The sequence below is a fragment of the Chiloscyllium punctatum genome, chromosome 18 (assembly GCF_047496795.1).
Source record: "Chiloscyllium punctatum isolate Juve2018m chromosome 18, sChiPun1.3, whole genome shotgun sequence".
NCBI lineage: Eukaryota > Metazoa > Chordata > Chondrichthyes > Orectolobiformes > Hemiscylliidae > Chiloscyllium > Chiloscyllium punctatum.
The window spans coordinates 76,012,664-76,030,529 of record NC_092756.1 but is presented as its reverse complement, the minus strand read 5'-3'; the positions used below and the strand labels follow the sequence as shown (position 1 = coordinate 76,030,529).

The 17,866-nt window shown below is 43.6% G+C and overlaps 1 non-coding gene across 1 annotated transcript; it reads right to left on the bottom strand.

Moving 5' to 3' along the window:
• Window positions 1–9,249: 9,249 nt before the first annotated feature.
• On the bottom strand, window positions 9,250–9,322 carry trnar-ccu (transfer RNA arginine (anticodon CCU)). The gene has a single exon. It is a non-coding gene; the product is annotated as a tRNA-Arg (tRNA).
• Between the last annotated feature and the right edge of the window lie 8,544 nt (window positions 9,323–17,866).

Genomic DNA, 17,866 nt, shown 5'->3' with positions numbered 1-17,866 from the left:
ACTCCAACTTTGCAGACCCAGAGTTTGAGGCAAATGGAGCAGACAGGAGAAGGAAAAGGGCTGAATGTTATTGTGTGCAGCACTTTCAAGATATTTGCAGTTAGTGGGGAAGGAGGAAGTGGAGATGTTGCAAAAAGCTGCATTGAGGACAAATCAACAGAATCTTAGCGGGCATTCAGCCCATGGTGGCTGTGCTGTCTCTTTCAGACAATTCACCCCAAGATCTCCCAAATCCTGGAATTACCTTGTGCAAGTCTCTATGTCACATCATTTGCCATAATCTCAACGGAGGCACAGTGATTTTTAACAGAGTACTGTCGATGAAATGTTCAGTCAGCATGGATTGAGATGAAGTTGACATGGAATGAAAATCAGCAACAAAGCCCAGGCTAAAAACCCAAGCCCCCCGAGATGGGACTTGAACCCACAATTACCAGCGGAGGGAATCCAGGGCCTTATCCATTCGGCCCCTAGGGCTCCCACAGCACACTCTCTCTGGAAAGTGTTGACCTCAAACGAGTGCTCCAGCTGAACATGTTCCAAGATCGAGGATGACATGTTGAGGGACACACTAAAGTATGGAGCAGCTGCTGTCAAGGTGTAACAGTTAAAGAACACTGTCTAAGGCCTTTCTGACCAGTTATGACATCGTCCCTTCATTTCTCAGACCCTCTTGGTGCCTCAGAATGAAGAGAAATCGTTTCCTGCCTCAGTAGAAAGATCTGCCCGAACTTGCGAGACCCCCTTTTGTGGAAGAGAGCCAGCCCTATATCAGGACAGGAAGGAGATTCCAATGGCTCAACATGGATTGTTCCAGTTAATATCCTTTCTCAGATGGATAGAGCTATAGAGCGAGTAAAAATTGTGGGAATTTGGGAAATTCTGACAATCTGTTTTAATATTTTGTTAATAAAATCAAGTTGAACAGCAAACCAAATTTTGTCCCCCTTTGTCTTCTTCACCAACAAGAATACTGAAGGATAGTTGAGTTTAATTACATTATGTTGCTACTGTTCATCTGGTTGATCAGTGGAAATTAAAAGCCATGTCATACAACAGGCAGAGTCAATCTTTACCTGAGTAGAAGTTCAGCAGAGAGAAACAGACTTACTTTGTGATATCAGAGGGAATTCCTGTCCCATTGATCTATTAACTGCAGGGAACTTTCAGATATGTGGTATCTTTAGAGCAATTAAATATCCTCCCAAGATATATGCTTTCACTCTCAACTGAAGATGTTATAACTTCAATGGCTAAGAGTATTAACCAATAAATCAATGCCAAGCCAGTTGAAGTATGACACTTGGCACATCATCATCGCTGTAATTGCAGAATGCAGCATAACCTATTCCATCTTCTAACCTACTGACAGCCTACTTTTCAGAAGTCTCCTTACACGACTCTGAAAACAAATTAAAAGAAACCAATTAAAACATATAAGCACAAATTAAAATGTCCCAGTCATTTAAAAAGGCTCTGTAACAAAAGTCAAAATCTCCCAAGAAAGCTTACACTTACAGAGTCACAGAGTTGGACAGATCCTTCGCTCCAACCCGTCCATGCCAACCAGATATCCGAAAGTTATCTAGTCCCACAAACCAGCATTTGGTCCATATCCCTCTGAAGCCTTCTTATTCATGTCTCCATCCAGCTGCCTTTTAAATGTTACAGAGTCTTAGAGTTATACAGCACGGAAACAGACCCTTTTGTTCTAACTCGTCTATGCTGACCAGATATCCTGAATTAATCTAGTCCGACTTGCCAGCAGTTGGCCCATATCCCTCTAAACCCACCCTGTTCATATACCCCCATCCAGATGCCTTTTAAATGTTTTGGAGGACCCGGGGTTAGACTGGGGTGGACAAAGTTAAAAATCACACAACACCAGGTTATAGCCCAGCGGGTTTATTTGGAAGCACTAGCTTTCGAAGCGATGCTCCTTCACTGGGTGGTTGTCTTCACCTGATGAAGAAGCAGCGCTCTGAAAGCTAGTGCTTCCAAATAAACCTGTGGGATTATAACCTGGTGTTGTGTGACTTTTAACTTCTAAATGTTGTTATTGTACCAGCCTCCACCACTTCCACTTGCAGCATGTTCCATATAAGCACCACCCTCTGCATGAAAAGGTTGCCCCTTAGGTTCCTTTTAAATTATTATTCTTCTCACCGTAAACCTGTGCCCTCTGTTTTTGTACTCCCCCACCCTGGGGAAAAGACTGAAGCTATTCACCCTATCCATGTCCCTCATGATTTTATAAACCTCTATAAGGCCACCCTTCAGCCTCCGACACTCCAGAGAAAATAGCCTCAGTCGATTCATCCTCTCGCGATAGCACAAACCCTGTAACCCTTGCAACACCCTTGTAAATCTTTTCTGAATGCTTGCAAGTTTTACAACATCTTGCTATAGCAGGGAAACCAGAATTGAACGCAGTATTCCAAAAGGTGGCCTAACCAATATCTTGTACAGCCACAACCCAACATCCCAATTCCTATACTCAATGCACTGACTCATAAAGGCAAGTGGATCAAATGCCTTCTTCACTGTGCTATCTACCTGCAACTCCTTCTCTTCCTAATCTGTGTGTATGTGAGTTACAATAATCGTTTTGCATTCTGATATGAATAGATTCACTCTTTTGTTAATTCAACATATCCAGGTTTAATTGGATACTTTTAAACACCAATTCAATTGGATTGGGAGGAAGACATCCACAAGAAAGGGTCCCTTTTTAAATTAACCTGTTAGTGACCAACCAAGGATCCAGGTAAATGAAGAAAGGAAACCATTTCATCCCTGCTCACCTGGGAGCTGAACAATTTGGGGTATCTGTCTGGAACTGTAATAACGTGGGGAACAATTCTCACATCAGCCTCTCTTTGTAAGTGCTCCATGTATTTATGAAACAATGCCCTTCACCAGAACATCTCAGTGATATATTTAACATTCCATTCACATTAATCACTCCAAGGGCATGATCTACATGAAGAATATAAACAGTAAGTGGTGAAACTCTAAGGTTCGGAAGCATCTGCTGAAAAAAACAAAATGAATATTGCAAATTGATAATTGTGTTTCTCTCCACAGATGCTACCTGACCTGCATTTCAATATTTCCTGATTTTATTGCAGATTTCCAGCACTTGTGGTATTCAACTCGTGTATAATTTTTTTACGTAAGGAGAATGGAGACTTGAAAACATTGAATGGGACTTTTGCTCATTAACTTCTTGGGAATTGTCTGCTATTGAATGATTTGATTCAGACTTTAGATAAGGTGCAATCATGACAAAGTCTGTGGGATTGTACTTATTATATATCAAGGAACAGCTCATCAAATAAGGCAATCCTCTGAAACATATGAATTCTCACCTCAAGTTTGGGGAGAAAGGTATAAAGGATAAGTATTAGATGGGGTGAGATCTGATCAACTTCAGAAAAACTTTGATCTTAAAACTACAATTCTACAGTGAAAGTGAAATATTGTGAAGTGTATGGTTAATTGTCGATGATATTTGTTCCTCCTTATTTAATTTCTATAAGTATCTGTAGAGTAATTTATAAACATATATTTACGAACCATTGTTATGCATAATTTTGGTAATTTTATAATTTGCCATGACTTTCTCTTCACCTTATTCAAGGAGAGTGTTTATTACAGTGAGTGATACCACACAGTATTTCAATTGCACTGAATTGGTTTTGAAAGATAACTCAATAAATACAGGTTGATGCTGTCGATGGTTCCTGTCGATATATTTCGTTGACCTGTTCAGACGTGTTATGATGTTAAGTCTGAGGCAGAAAGAGGAAGAAGGTATAAGTAAGGTTCAAGAAACTGAAGACAGACAGAGCCCTGGAGATAACAGGAATGAACTCAAACTAGGAAATAGAGAATTTGAAGGGACCATGCAATGTTTATGGGAAACAGGATTAAGGAACCTTCAAGGCATTTTACAGAGGGATAACAAGCAACAGGTCGCCAGGGAAAGGGTATGTCTTCTCAGAGCAAAGGAGGGAATTTACACTTGGAGCCGGAGGAAGTGGGTGAGGTTCTTAATGAATAAACTGCATTGGTATTTCCAAAGGATTCTGGGTAGTCCAAGATGGAGGACGGGAAAAAGTTGTGACTGTAAGAGCTGCCCCTTTTTTGAGGCATTTTAGGTGTTGGGGGTGATTTCCTCAAATTCCAGGAGCAGCAATTACTGTTTTATTATGCAACTTTGGAGAAAAAAATCTCAAAACAACGGCACTTTTAAAAGGAAGAAAGGCAGACAAAGAAAGCGTGTACTTGGTCAGGAGGGTGGGAGGGAAGAAACCTACACTGCTCACTGATATGGATAGGAAGGGTCGAGAGGGATATGGGCCCAGTGTGGGCGAATGGGACGAGATTAGATTAGGATATGTGGGCGGCATGGACGAGTTGGATCGAAGGGTCTGTTCCCATGCTGTACATCTCTATCACTCTCTGACATGGTGGATGGTGAGTCTTGTATATTGATATTCTAGAGCATGTCAATATTAAAAGGGAGGTGTTGGGTGTTTTGAAAAGCATTAAGGTAGACAAGTCCCCAAGACCTGATGGAATCTATCATAGAATCCTGAGAGAGGCAGGTGTGGAAATTGCTCCGGATTTGTGCAAAATATTTGTATCCTTTACAGTCACAGGAGAATTCCCAGAGGACTGGAGAATACCCAATGTTGTTTCTTTCTTTCAGAATGGCAAAAAGAATAATCCAGGAAATTAAAGGCCAGATTGGCTTCCTGTTATTCATTGCTTGGACATCACTGTCTGTGCCTGGATGGTACCCTCTGGAAGTCACTCTGTAAAGATCTCCACCCCTCTACCTTGGGGTCTCAGGATCTCAAGGTGTTCCTCACTTTGGCCAAGGTTTTGGTCCATGTGTAATGGTTTCCTGAATGTGGTTCCTGTGAAGTGCCTTGTACCATGAAAAGGGATCCCTACATGCAGGCTGTAGTTGGGTTGAAGTGTTATGGAGAGCAGGCAGGAAAGTGGAGTTGAGACCGAGATGAGATCAGCCATGATCGTGTGGGATGACAAAGCAGGCTCGAGGAGCTGAATTGCCGAATTTTTAAGATCTTCGGAACACAACCAAAGACTGAGCTATCAATTTCTGTGGGTGGCTAACATGGTATCTCACCTCAGATGCATCATGAAGAGGATGTCCATGTTCAAAGCCAGGGGTTGTGAGTTCATATCCCATTTGGGCTGTTATGTTTTTAAACATGAACTCTGATCAGCACCCTGTGTCTGTTTGATCTCAATTCCAGTTAATAAGGGGAGATGGTGGTGCAGTGCTAGACCTGGAGTAGGAACCCAGAACACCAAGTTCATGGGGTGGGGGAGATGGACTGTAATCCCACCATACAAGGTGGTGAAATCTCAGCTCAGGAGGAGCTTTGTCTGATGGGAACCATATATTGCTAATGAGGTTTGTTAGGAAGCTAACTAGTTCCATATTCTCCTTTCAGGAAGAAAACCTGGTGAGACTACAGACCCACAGCAATGTGGGTGACTCACCCTCTGGGCAACAAACACTGGCCGAGTCAGAAACATATCGCATTCCTTCCCTGTAGCTCGGTCACAATCCTGGAACACCCTCCATTGATTCATTGTAGGTTTACCTCCAACAAATGGTCAAAAATCACACCACACCAGGTTTTAGTCCAACGGGTCTATTTGAAACCACGAGCTTTTGGAGCATTGCTCCTTCATCAGGTGTAATGAGAGAGGAGGCATCAGACACAGAATGTATAAGTAAAATATCAAAGGGTCATACAAGTGATGTGAATGTATTGAACAAATCCAAAATGGCCGACTCCCTCCTGTTAAATCTTCAATCAGTTCGAAAGGAGATACAAGCAGCACATGGATTGCAGTGGTTCAAAAAGATAGCTCCCCATCACCTTTCAGGGGAAACTAGGGAGAGGCAATAAATGTTGATCTAGCCAGCAATGTTCACACCCTGGAAATGAATTAAAACAATCCCACAATGGAATAAACCGCCAGGGGAAAAGTCATAGTGTAATGACTTGAAAACATCAAGCCCCAACTTTGGATGGTTTCTATTGTTATGTTTTACATTATCATCCAAAACGCACCAGTCATTGACATAAAGGTTATGATTTGGAGGAGCCGGTGTTAGATTGGGGTGGACAACAGGTTTATGTGTGTGTATACGTGTGTGTGTGCAGGGGAGACCGAGTGAGTGTGTGCGTTTGTGTGTGCGTGTGAGGGGGCGATGGTGTGAGTGTCTGTGAGAGTGTGTGTATGTGTATGTGTTTGAGTGTAATGGGGTATACATCTGTGAGAAGGTGTGTTTGTGGGTGTGAGTGTGGGAGTGTGTATGTGTATTGTGTGACAGGATGTGTGTGTGGGTGTGTGTGTGTGTATGTGTGTGTGAGTGTGGGTGTGGGTGTGTGTGTGTGTGTGTATAGTGCCGTGGGGTCGGCTGTAGTGTGACATGAACCCAAGGTCCCAGTTGAGGCCATCCCCATGGGTACCAAACGTGGTTATCAGCCTCTGCTCAGCCACTTTTCGTTGTTGCCTGTCCCAAAGTCCACCTTGGAGGATGGTTACCTGAAGGATCGAGGTTGAAAGTCCCTGATCGTTGAAGTGATCTCCGACTGGGAGGGAACACCTCTGTTTGGTGATTGTTACGCGGTGCCCATTCATCTGTTGCCATAGCCTCTGCTCGGTCTCGCCAATGGACCATGCATTGGGCATCCTTCCCTGCAGCGTATGAGATAGACAACATTGGCCGAGTCACATGAGTACCTGCCGCGTACATGGTGGGAGATGTCCCCATGTGTAATGGCGGTATCCATGGTGACACTCTGACACGTTTTACAGTGTCTGCTGTGACAGGGATGTTTGGTGTTGTCCTGAAGGCCGGGCAGTTTGCTGTGAACAATGGTCTGTTTAAGGTTTGGTGGCAGTTTAAAGGTGAGAAGTGGAGGGGTGGGGAAGGTCTTGGCGAGGTGCTCATCCTCATCGATAATGTGTTGCAGGCTGTGGAGAATGTGACGTAGTTTCTCAGCTCCTGGTAAGTACTGGACAATGAAGGGTACCCTGTTGGTTGCAGCTCGTGTCTGTCTCCTGAGGAGGTCATTGCAGTTTCCCGCTGGGGCATGTCAGACCTGGCGATTGATGAGTTAAGCATCGTATCACATTCTTATCAGGGCATCCTTGTGTACTTCCAAGTGCCCCTCACATTCCCCCTCACCTGAACAGATCCTGTGTAAGTGTACGGCTTGTACAGAGAGGACGGCTGTTTTAATATGTTGAGGGTGGGTTTGTGGTTGAGTGAGGTGCTGTGGTGCCCATCCTTGATGGAGATGCATGTGTCCAAGAATGAGACAGATACTAAACAGGAGTCCATGGTGAGTTTGATGGTGGGATGAAACTAGTGAAAGTGGGCGGCACAGTGGTTAGCCCTGCTGCCTCACAGTGCCAGAGACCCGGGTTCAATTCCAGTCTCAGGCAACTGACTGTGTGGAGCTTGCACATTCTCCCCGTGTCGGCGTGGGTTTCCTCTGGGTGCTCTGGTTTCCTCCCACAGTCCAAAGATGTGCAGGTCAGGTGAATTGGCCACGCTACATTGCCCGTAGTGTTGGGGTAGGGGTAGGTTGCGCTTCGGCGGGGCGGTGTGGACTTGCTGTCCCGAAGGGCCTGTTTCCACACTGTAAGTAATCTAAATGTTGGTGAACATAAATGTTGGGAGATTGCAGCATTGTAGCATTGTTCTGACATGAACACAACCAAGGTAGAGGGGATCAATTCTCCTGACATGGCCCCAGAAGCACGTGTTGTCCCAGTGACCTAACAGCTCCATCTCTGATCTTCTAAGCTACTGCCTGTGGTTTACATCCCTTCTGGGGATACTTTCAATTTAAACATTCTCTCCAATTAAAACCCTCTCACTGCATTATCTCCATTCAAATTAAGTTAATCTCTGACCTCATGTCTTTAAAACTCTGCATGGCTGCTTTGAGATCATGGAATTAAAACATTACCAAGTCAGTTTGATACATGTGGCAACAAACGTTTGATGAACTGGAGCGAAAGGGAGTGGAATTAATTTCTCAGCTCTCCCAAAGAGACAGCATTGACATGATGGGCTTCAGTATGTACAGTCACATTCGAAGATTCATTGATCTGAAATTAAACAATCAAATGTCTGTTTCACCACAGTCACCTCATCTGTTGTTCGTTTCCTCACTGATGCAGGAATTAGCATTGACCCATTTGTTCTTGTCTTTCTGGGACCATTCCTTCAATGTTCGCTGTACAAACATTGAGCTTGCTTGACCCCTATACTGTCCTGTTGGTATTTAACAGGAAAACATGCAGGTGAAATAAAGGTATTCCACACTCAATAATTTATATTTACATTCAATGAGTTGGACCAAGATAACAGTGACCCTAAGGGTGGAAGATTCATTGAAAATATTTGATTTGCAAGTAATGATAGGCACAGTGAAAAGTTTTGTCTTGTGAGCAATATAGGCAGCTCACAGAGTTCAGTAGCATAGATAAGGAAATAATAGGGAAACAGCAGCAGGAACAAAAACACAGGTACAGGCGAATATTGAGAGTCTGTGAGACCGTTCAGTATTCTAACAACAGTAGGGTAGAAACTGTTTCAAAACCGGTTGGTGTGTGTGTTCAGGCTTCTGTACCTTCTCCCCGATGGTAGAGGTTGTAGAAAAACATTGCCAGGGTGGGATGGATCTTTGAGAATGCTGGAGACCTTTCCTTGACAGTGGGCCTGGTGGATGGTTTCTATAGATGGGAGGTTGGCCTTTGTGATTGTCTGGGCCGAGTTCACCACTCTCTGTAACTGTCTCCGATCTTGAATGGTACAGTTGCCATACCAGGTAGTGAGACATCCAGACAGAATGCTGTCGATGGTGCACCTATAAACGTTGGAAAGGGTATTCTCTGTCAGTAATATCCGATGTTCTGGTGGGATCAGTGTTGAAGGGTTGGTTTGTTGATGAGAGTGTGATGAGAGCTGGCTTCCAAAAGCAAACTCTCCAACCGCACTCTTAGGAATCTCGTCCCCATCCAGAAACAGCAGCCACTTGATCACCACCTTCAACATTCAATCCTGCAGATCCTCGAAAATCTTGTGCAAGATATTGTTGGATACCACTGACCATCAACTGAATGCAGAGATGGGGATTTTTCCAAAATAGATTATAAATAAAGGATAAGCCGCAGAGACACCCCAGATGGGACTTGAACCCACAATCCCTGGCTTAGGAGGCCAGTGCCTTATCCATTAGGCCACTGGGGCCCCACATGCTGTTTGCCAATGGCAGTCGTTAAATACTGCACCCTGACCTCACATAGTGTGTATTTCTGTATGTTGTACTCTCACTAATTGGTTCTTAACCCTTCCATCTCATGCCAAATTGTTGGCTGCTTGATAAATTGATCCCACCTCCCATTTCTTCCCAAACAGACAGATGAGATATCAACCAAACTCCAACTTTGCACAACTCAAGTCTGAGGTAAATGGAGGAGACAGGAAAATACCAAAGGGCTCAATGTTATTTTGTGCAGCACCTTGAAGATATTTGCAGTTACTGGGGAAGGTGAAAGTGGAGATGTTGCAAAAAGCTGCATTGAGGACAAATCAATACAATCTTAGCAGGCATTCAGCCCATTGTGGCTGTGCTGTCTCTTTCAGACAATTCTCCCCAGGATCTCCCAAATCCTGGAATTATCTTGTATAAGTTTCTACTAAACAGCATTTGCCATAATCTCAACACAGGCACAATGATTTTTAACAGAGTAGTTAAAAAATCCAGTCAATTTGGATTGAGATGAAGTTGACATGGGATGAAAATCAGCCACTGCTAAGACCAGGCTTAAAAATGAAATCCCTGAAATCCCAGATTTCAGAAACCAGTGCCATCGCCATTAGGCCACGAGGGCACTATATTGGCAGACCACTGGAAACAGTTGACCTCAAATGAGTGTGACAGCCAAGCACACTCCCAGATCTGTGACAACACACTGAGGGACACACTAAAGGTTCAGGCAGCTGCTGCCAAGGTGTAACAGGGAAACAACACAGTCTCAGGTCTTTCTGACAAATGATCACATCATTCTTTCAGTTCTCAGACCCTCTTGGTGCCTGACAATGAACAGAGATCGTTTTCTGTCCAAGTACAAAATGCCTTTCTTTCCACAACGATACAGAAGGTTTGAGAAATGTCAATATTTCAATGGTTTGTTGATTCTTTTCTCTCTGCATAGACTGTACACAACTGATATAGAACCTTTGTATGCATTTCCAAATGATGTTACAAACTGTTTCAATACTTTGTTAATAAAATCAAATTGAAACGCAAATCAAATTTAGTCTCCCTTTGTCCACATCACCAACAAGAATAATTGAGTAAAGTTGTGAGGAATTCATCAGATCAATGAGACTCCAGGAATTCTTCCAAGATGTCAGCAATGATCCCAATGAGCCAACCAACGAACGGGAACAGTCATCAGAGAGATCCATCGTGGAGCGACCAAAGAAGGAGTCGATTTGTATCCCTGCGGAGGGCCGCTGTCCTGACCTTGAGATGTATGCTCAACCGTCAGGAGATGGGTGAATGCCAGATTTAAAAATCACACAACACCAGGTTAGAGTCAAACATGTGGAAGCACTAGGTTTTGGAGCACTGCTCCTTCATCAGGTGGTTGTGGAGAATAAGATTGCAAAACACAGAATTTATAGCAAATGTTTACAGTGTGATGCAACTGAAATTGTATCTTGAGAAAGACCTGGATTGTTTGTTAAGTCTGTCATCTTTTAGAATGGCCAGGTTGGTTTTCGTTCTTTCATATGTAAATTGCAAAACTTTTATCAAAAGTTACATTCTCAAGTGAACTTTAACAATTGGTGTCATGTCGGCCCAGATGATGTATTGAAGGTGTGAGCTCCCCTGTGTGAGGCTGTCTGTGCCCCAATGGTCAGACTGATTGTAATCTAATAAACAGATTTACAGCATCTTACATGAATTCATACAGTTTTTGAGCAAAGTGAAATGTAATTCTGGAAGTACAAGTTCATCACACAAACTTATATGTGTGTGTGTGTATATGTATGTATGTGTATGTGCGTGTATTTGTATGTGTTTGTGTGTCTATGTGTATATTTGTGTGTGTGTATGTGTGTGTATATGTATGTATGTGTGTATATGTTTGTGTGTATGTGTGTGTATATGTATGTATGTGTGTATATGTGTGTGTATGTAAGTTGTGTGTGGGTGTGGGTGTTTTTGTGTATGTTTGTATGTGTATGTGTGTGTATATGTGTGTGTATGTGTGTGTATGTGTATGTGTATGTTGTGTGTATATGTGTGTGTATGGGTGTGTGTATGTGTGTGTGCATGTGTGTGTTTGTTGTGCATGTGTATGTGTGAATGTGTAAGTGTGTGTGTATATGTGTGTGTGTATATGTGTGTATGTGCGTGTGTTAATGTGTATGTGTATGTGTGTGTGTGAATGTGTGTGTTTGTGTTTGCGTGCGTGTATATGTGTGTGTGTGTATGTGTGTGGGTGTGTGTATGTGTGTGTGTGTGTATGTGTTTGTGTGTGTGTGTGTGTGTATGTGTGTGTGTGTGTGTGTGTATGTGTGTGTGTGTATGTAGTTGAATGGGGTCACCTGTAATGTCCCAGTTGATTGCTGAAGTGTTCTCCGACTGGGAGGGAACACTCCTGTCTGTTGACACTCATAACAGCCCCACCCCCCCCAACCGATATACACACACACACACACACACACACACACACACACACGCACACAAGCACATATAGATTTCTGGGGTGAATTTGTATTTGCAGAACTACATTTTACTTTGCTCAAAAACTGCATGAACGACAGAGCGAAGGAGAGAATTGAGGCAACTCCCAGAATCAGGTGACTCAGTGGTTAGCACTGCTGCCTCACAATACCAGGGTCCTAGGTTCAATTCCAGCCTTAGGTAACTGCCTGTGTGGAGTTTGCACATTGCTCTGGTCTCCTCCCACAGTACAAAGGTGAATTGGCCATGTAAAATTACCCATAGTGTTACCTGTTTCCACACTGTAGGTAGTCTAATCCAGGGGAAGGATCTGAAGGCCCTAATTTACGAGGGCTCTAAGCCCATGCCTTTCCAGGACATCTCAGCGGTGGTAAACCAGAAAAGAAAACCTTACGATGATGAGCCTAAGATATAGGAATGGAAGTCAGGCCATTCAGCCCATCGGGACCACCCTGCCATTCAATTGTGAATGATGGGCATTTCAACGCCACTTTGTGGCACTCTCATCGTTCACCCTTAATTCCTTGCGTGATCAAGAATTTATCAATCTCTGCCCTGAAGACAATTAACGTCCTGGCCTCTGCTGCGCTCCACGGCAATGAATTCCACAGGCCCACCACTCTCTGCCTGAAGAAATGTCTCCTCATTTCCGTTCTAAATTGACCCCCCTCTAATTCTCAGGCTGACCCCTAGTGTCCTGATGGAAACACATTCCCAGCATCCACCCTTTCTAAGCCATGCATTATCGAGTAAATTTGTATTAGATCTCCCCTCAACCTTCTAAACTCTAATCAATACAATCCCAGGATCCTCAGCTGTTCATTGTATGTTAAGCCTCCCATTCCAGGGATCATCTGTGTGTATCTCCGCTGGACATGCTCCAGTGCCAGTATGTCCTTCCTGAGGTGTGGAACCCAAAATTGGATACAGTATTTCAAATGGGGCCTAACCAGAGCTTTATAAAGTCTCAGAAGGACATCGCTGCTTTTACATTCCAACCCTCTTGAGACAAATGGCAACATTACATTTGTTTTCTTAACCACGGACTCAACCTGCAAGTCAACCTTTAGAGATTCCTGGACTATCATTCCCAGATCCCTTTGTACTTTGGCCTTATGAATTTTCTCCTGTTTAAAAAATAGTCCATGCCTGTATTCCTTTTTCCAAAGTGCAAGTCCGAGCATTTGCTCAGGTTGAATTTCATCAGCCATTTCCTGGACCACTCTCCTAAACTGTCTAAATCTTTCTGCAGCCTCCCCACCTCCTCAGAACGACCTGCTTGTCTGCCTAACTTTGCATCATCGGTGAACTTCACCAGAATGTCCCCCAGTCCCTTCATCCAGATCATTAATATATAAAGTGAACAGCTGCGGCCCCAACACTGAACCCTACGGGACACCACTTGTCACCAGCTGCCATTCCAAGAAAGAACCTTTTATCCCAACTCTCTGCCTGCTGTCAGACAGCCAATTCCCAATCCATGCCAGTAGCTCACCTCGAACACCATGGACCCTCACCTATCTCAGCAGTCTCCCGTGAGGCACCTTATCATAGGCCTTTTAGAAATCTAGGTAGATAACATCCACTGGGTTTCCCTGGTCTAACCTACTTGTTACCTCTTCAAAGAATTCTAACAGGTTTGACAGGGATGACCTCCCCTTACTAAATCCATGCTGACTTGTTCTAATCCAACCCTGCACTTCCAAGAATTTAGAAATCTCATCCTTAATGATGGATCCTAGAATTTAACCTACAACCGTGGTTAGGCTAACCGGCCTATAATTTTCCATCTTTTATCTTGATCTTTTCTTGAACAAGGTGTTTACAACAGTGATTTTCCAATTATCTGGGAATTTCCCCGACTCCATTGATTTTTGAAAGATTGAAAATAGCCTCTACTATTTCCTCAGCCACCTCCCTCAGAACTCTAGGATGTAGACCATCGGGGCCGGGAGATTTTTCAATTTTTACACCTTTTAGCTTTTCTAGCACTTCCTCTTTTGTAATGGCTACCATACTCAAATCTGCCCCCTGACTGTCCTTAATTGTTAGGATAATGCTCATGTCTTCCACTGTGAAGAATGACACAAAGTATTTACCAAGTTCTTCAGCCATTTCCTTATGTCCCTTCACGAGCCTTCCTGCATCAGTTTGGAACGGCCTAATTTCTACTTTTGCCTCTCGTTTGTTTCTTATGTATTGAAAGAAACTTTAACAATCATTTCTAATATTACTGGCTAACTTACCTTCATATTTGACCCTCTCCTTCCTAGTTCTATGTCTTTGTTATCCTCTGTTTGTTTTTGTCGTCTTCCCAATCTTCTGATTTCCCAGTGCTCTTGGCCACTTTGTAGACTCTCTCTTTCCCTATGAAACATTTCCTGACTTCCTTTGTCAGCCCTGGCTGTTTAATTCCCGCCCCCTGACGGATAATGTTTCTGCCAAGAGAAGACTGAGGGAGTTTGGGATCCAGTACTCTCTGAGGTATCCGGCGGTGCTCCGATAACCTGACATGGATCCGTACATCTCTTTGATACATCGGAGAAGGCAAGAGACTTTGTGGACAAATTAACCGAATCTGAACAATTTAGTATCTACAAATAGTGTTGTTTGGTTATGTCTTTGTTGTTTTTTTAAAAAATCGAGGAAGTCCAGTTGGAGCTTTCTTTTCCTTGTTTTCCCTCTTGGTAATAATCCGGTTTAAACTGTGTTTGGTGGCGGTTGAGATGTGTACTTTCAATTTCTAAGTGGAGTTATACCAGAGGATGGGTGGGGCATTTACCCCATCGAGCTGAAATGGTTTTTTACATATTCTTATAGCCTTGATAAATGGGGAAGAATATGATGTTTAAATGTTTATTGCCCTCCAGCTCATCCCTCAACATTTTCCTAGATGTGTTTTCTAAATTGATCAGTCAGGAGTCCTGGCATATCATTGAAAGGGGAGATTTTAACAGTCTCATGGATCCCACAGTACAGAGGTTGCCCAAAGGCCCCCCTCCCCCCACCACGATACCCTCTGGACAAACTAAACAATGAGTGGATCTGTGTGTGGAGTGAGGGTTGGTGGACATCTGGAGGTGTCTCCACCCTACAGGCAGGGATTTTACGGTTTTCTTTTCCAATCCACACAGATGTCACACCAGGATTGATTTTTTTCCAATCCCCATGGCAACCCTGGACTTGGTGGCCCCTTGTACGATCGGTAATATTACCATCTCTGATCACACTCCAGTGTACCTGTTGGTTAAGATTAAGGACGTTACAGTGGGCCCAAGGCACTGGCAAATGGATCCCTTTATCCTCAAGGATAATACATTTGTGGAGTATTTCTCTCGGGAATTTTGGGCATTCTAGACATTAACTCACGCTCGATTAGTAGCCAATCCTTCCTTTCGGAAATTGCCAAAGCCTATGCCAGTGGGTCAGTTATTTCCTACTCTGTCAGTCGGAGGTGGAAGTAGGGTGAGCAGCAACATCTCCTCGAAGCACTGTTGAAGGCAGCTGAGAAGGCCTACTTTGACAGGCCCTTGTTGGTCAAGTTACAGAGGATTACGGCGCTGCGGAATGCATTGAATTCCGTGCTCATGCAGACAGCAAAGAATGAGCTTACTTTTGCAAATCAAAGGTTATATGATCATGGTGACAGGTCTGGCAAATACTTAGCATATCTCGCTAGGAAAAGGAGCGCCCCTCAAGCCATTACGGTGATTAGGGAAGGGTCTGGGAACCGAACGTGTGACTCCAAAAAGATTAATGTGTCATTCCAGAGATTTTACTCTAAGTTATACCAATCTGAGGTTTGTGAGGAGGGGAGGGCCAAAATGGAGGCTTTATTCAAGGATCTGGAGCTCCCGGGTGTGACCCCCGAACAAGAGTCTTTTCTCAATGTCCCCTTATCAGAGCAAGAGGTGCAGGAGGCTGTGAAGCAGCTTCAGAGTGGAAAGGCACCCGGTCCTGATGGACTTCCCAGTGAATTCTAGAAGGAATTTATAAACATATTGTCAGGCCCGATGTTCAACATGTTTAATGACTCATACAGCCATGATTGTCTCCCGCCATCTCTGAGAGAGGCCAATATTTCGCTTATTCTTAAAAAAGGGAAGGTCCCAAGGGACTGTGCTTCTTACAGGCCCATTTCACTCTTAAATGTGAACTTTAAAATCCTCTCTAATACTCTTGTGTTAAGGCTGGAGACTGTGTTACCTTCTATTGTTAAAGAGGACCAGACGGGCTTCATAAAGGGCCGCAGATCCTCCAATAATGTTAGGAGGCTGCTTAATGTAATTCAAGTGTGTCAACAACAGTCAATATAGGGATTGGTGATTTCTCTAGATACAGAGAAGGCGCTTGACCGAGTTGAGAGGGCGTACCTTTTCTATACTCTGGAGCGGTTTGTTTTGGGCGAAGTTTTTATAAGATGGGTAAAGGTTCTCCACAATGACCCTCTCACTGCAATCATCACCAACAGGGTGTGATCAAGCAATTTTAACATTTTTGGGGTCAGCCGACAGGTCTGTTCCCTTTCGCCACTGCTTTTTACAGTGGGGATTGAATCATTGGGGGAGGCCATTCATAGGGATCCCAATATATCAGCTCCAGACGTGGGGTCAAATTTACATCAGAGTTTATTGTATGTGGACAATGTCAGAATTCTTTCATCAAATCCAGCAGTTTCAGTCCCTCGCCTGTTCGCATATATCTGTGTGTTTGGCACCTTTTTGGGGGACAAGATTAATCTTTCAAAATCAGAGGCTATGCCTATGGGTGGTCTTATGAAAGTTTTAAGTCTTGAGGGTGAATATCGATTCCCATTTAAATGGTCACAGGGGGGTGTTGTGTATTTGAGCATGTTCATTACTCCAGTTCTGAATCGGCTGTTCAAAGCCAATTTTGTTCAATTATTTAACAATATCAAACAAGACCTTCAAAGATGGAGGCGCTTCTGGTCTCGTGGTTGGGTCGGATAGTGTTTATTAAGATGAATATTCTCCCTCGTTTACTATCCCCTATATGGATGCTCCCCCTGATTTTCGATAAGCAAACATTCAGGCGACTGAACGGCTGGTTCAGCCCCTTTATTTGACATCATCAGTGGCCCCTCATTAAATGAGCTAAACTGCGATTGTCTCACAGACTGGGGGGAGTGGATCTCCCAGACATTAATAGCTACCAACTAAGCTCACTTTTATCCTACATGAGTGATTGGGCTTGTGGGGACCCTCTTTCAATGTGGTTCGATATTGAAACCTCCCAGGCTAAGGTGACGCCTTACTCACTTGCTGTGTTTGGACAAAATGAGGACAGTTAGGGAATATTGCCATAACCCAATAGTTATCGATACTGTTAAAGCATGGTGGGCAATTCGGCAGAGGGAAGGCAATATTGGCAAGACATCTTCTCTTACACCGGGTCTGCCAGGTTTTCAACAGGGGATAATAGATTTAGGATCCAAACATTGGGCAGTTAGGGGTGTGTCTTGTGTGGGTGTTTTGTTTGTGGGAGACACAATGATGTCCTTCGATCAGTTAGCACGGAAACACAAGCTACCGAACAGGGACTTCTTTTGTTTATTTCAAGTTAGAGATTTTATTCAAACAAAGACGATACTTTTGACTGATCCCTCCAAGTCCGACATAGAGAGAGGGGTGATTTAGCCCCATATCCTGCAGACCCCACAAAGTTCTATATTTTTCTGACACAACATCCCACCAAACCCAAAACAGACCTGGGGACGTTTCCAGGGGAGATGAGAATTCGATTTGACATCAGACAAAGAAGATCAGTCATGAAGACAAAGCTTAAAAGTTAGCCATCCCAGATGGGACTTGAACCACAATTCCAGGCTGAGGAGGCCAGTGCCTTATCCATTAGACCACTGGGGCCACATGTGCATAGTTAAAATGGCAGCCTATAAGTACTGCACCCTGAAGCTCTCATATTGTGTTCTTCTCTGAGTTTTATACTCACACTGATTGGTTGTTCCCCTTGCATCTCATTCTAAATCATTGGCTGCTTGATAAAATTGATCT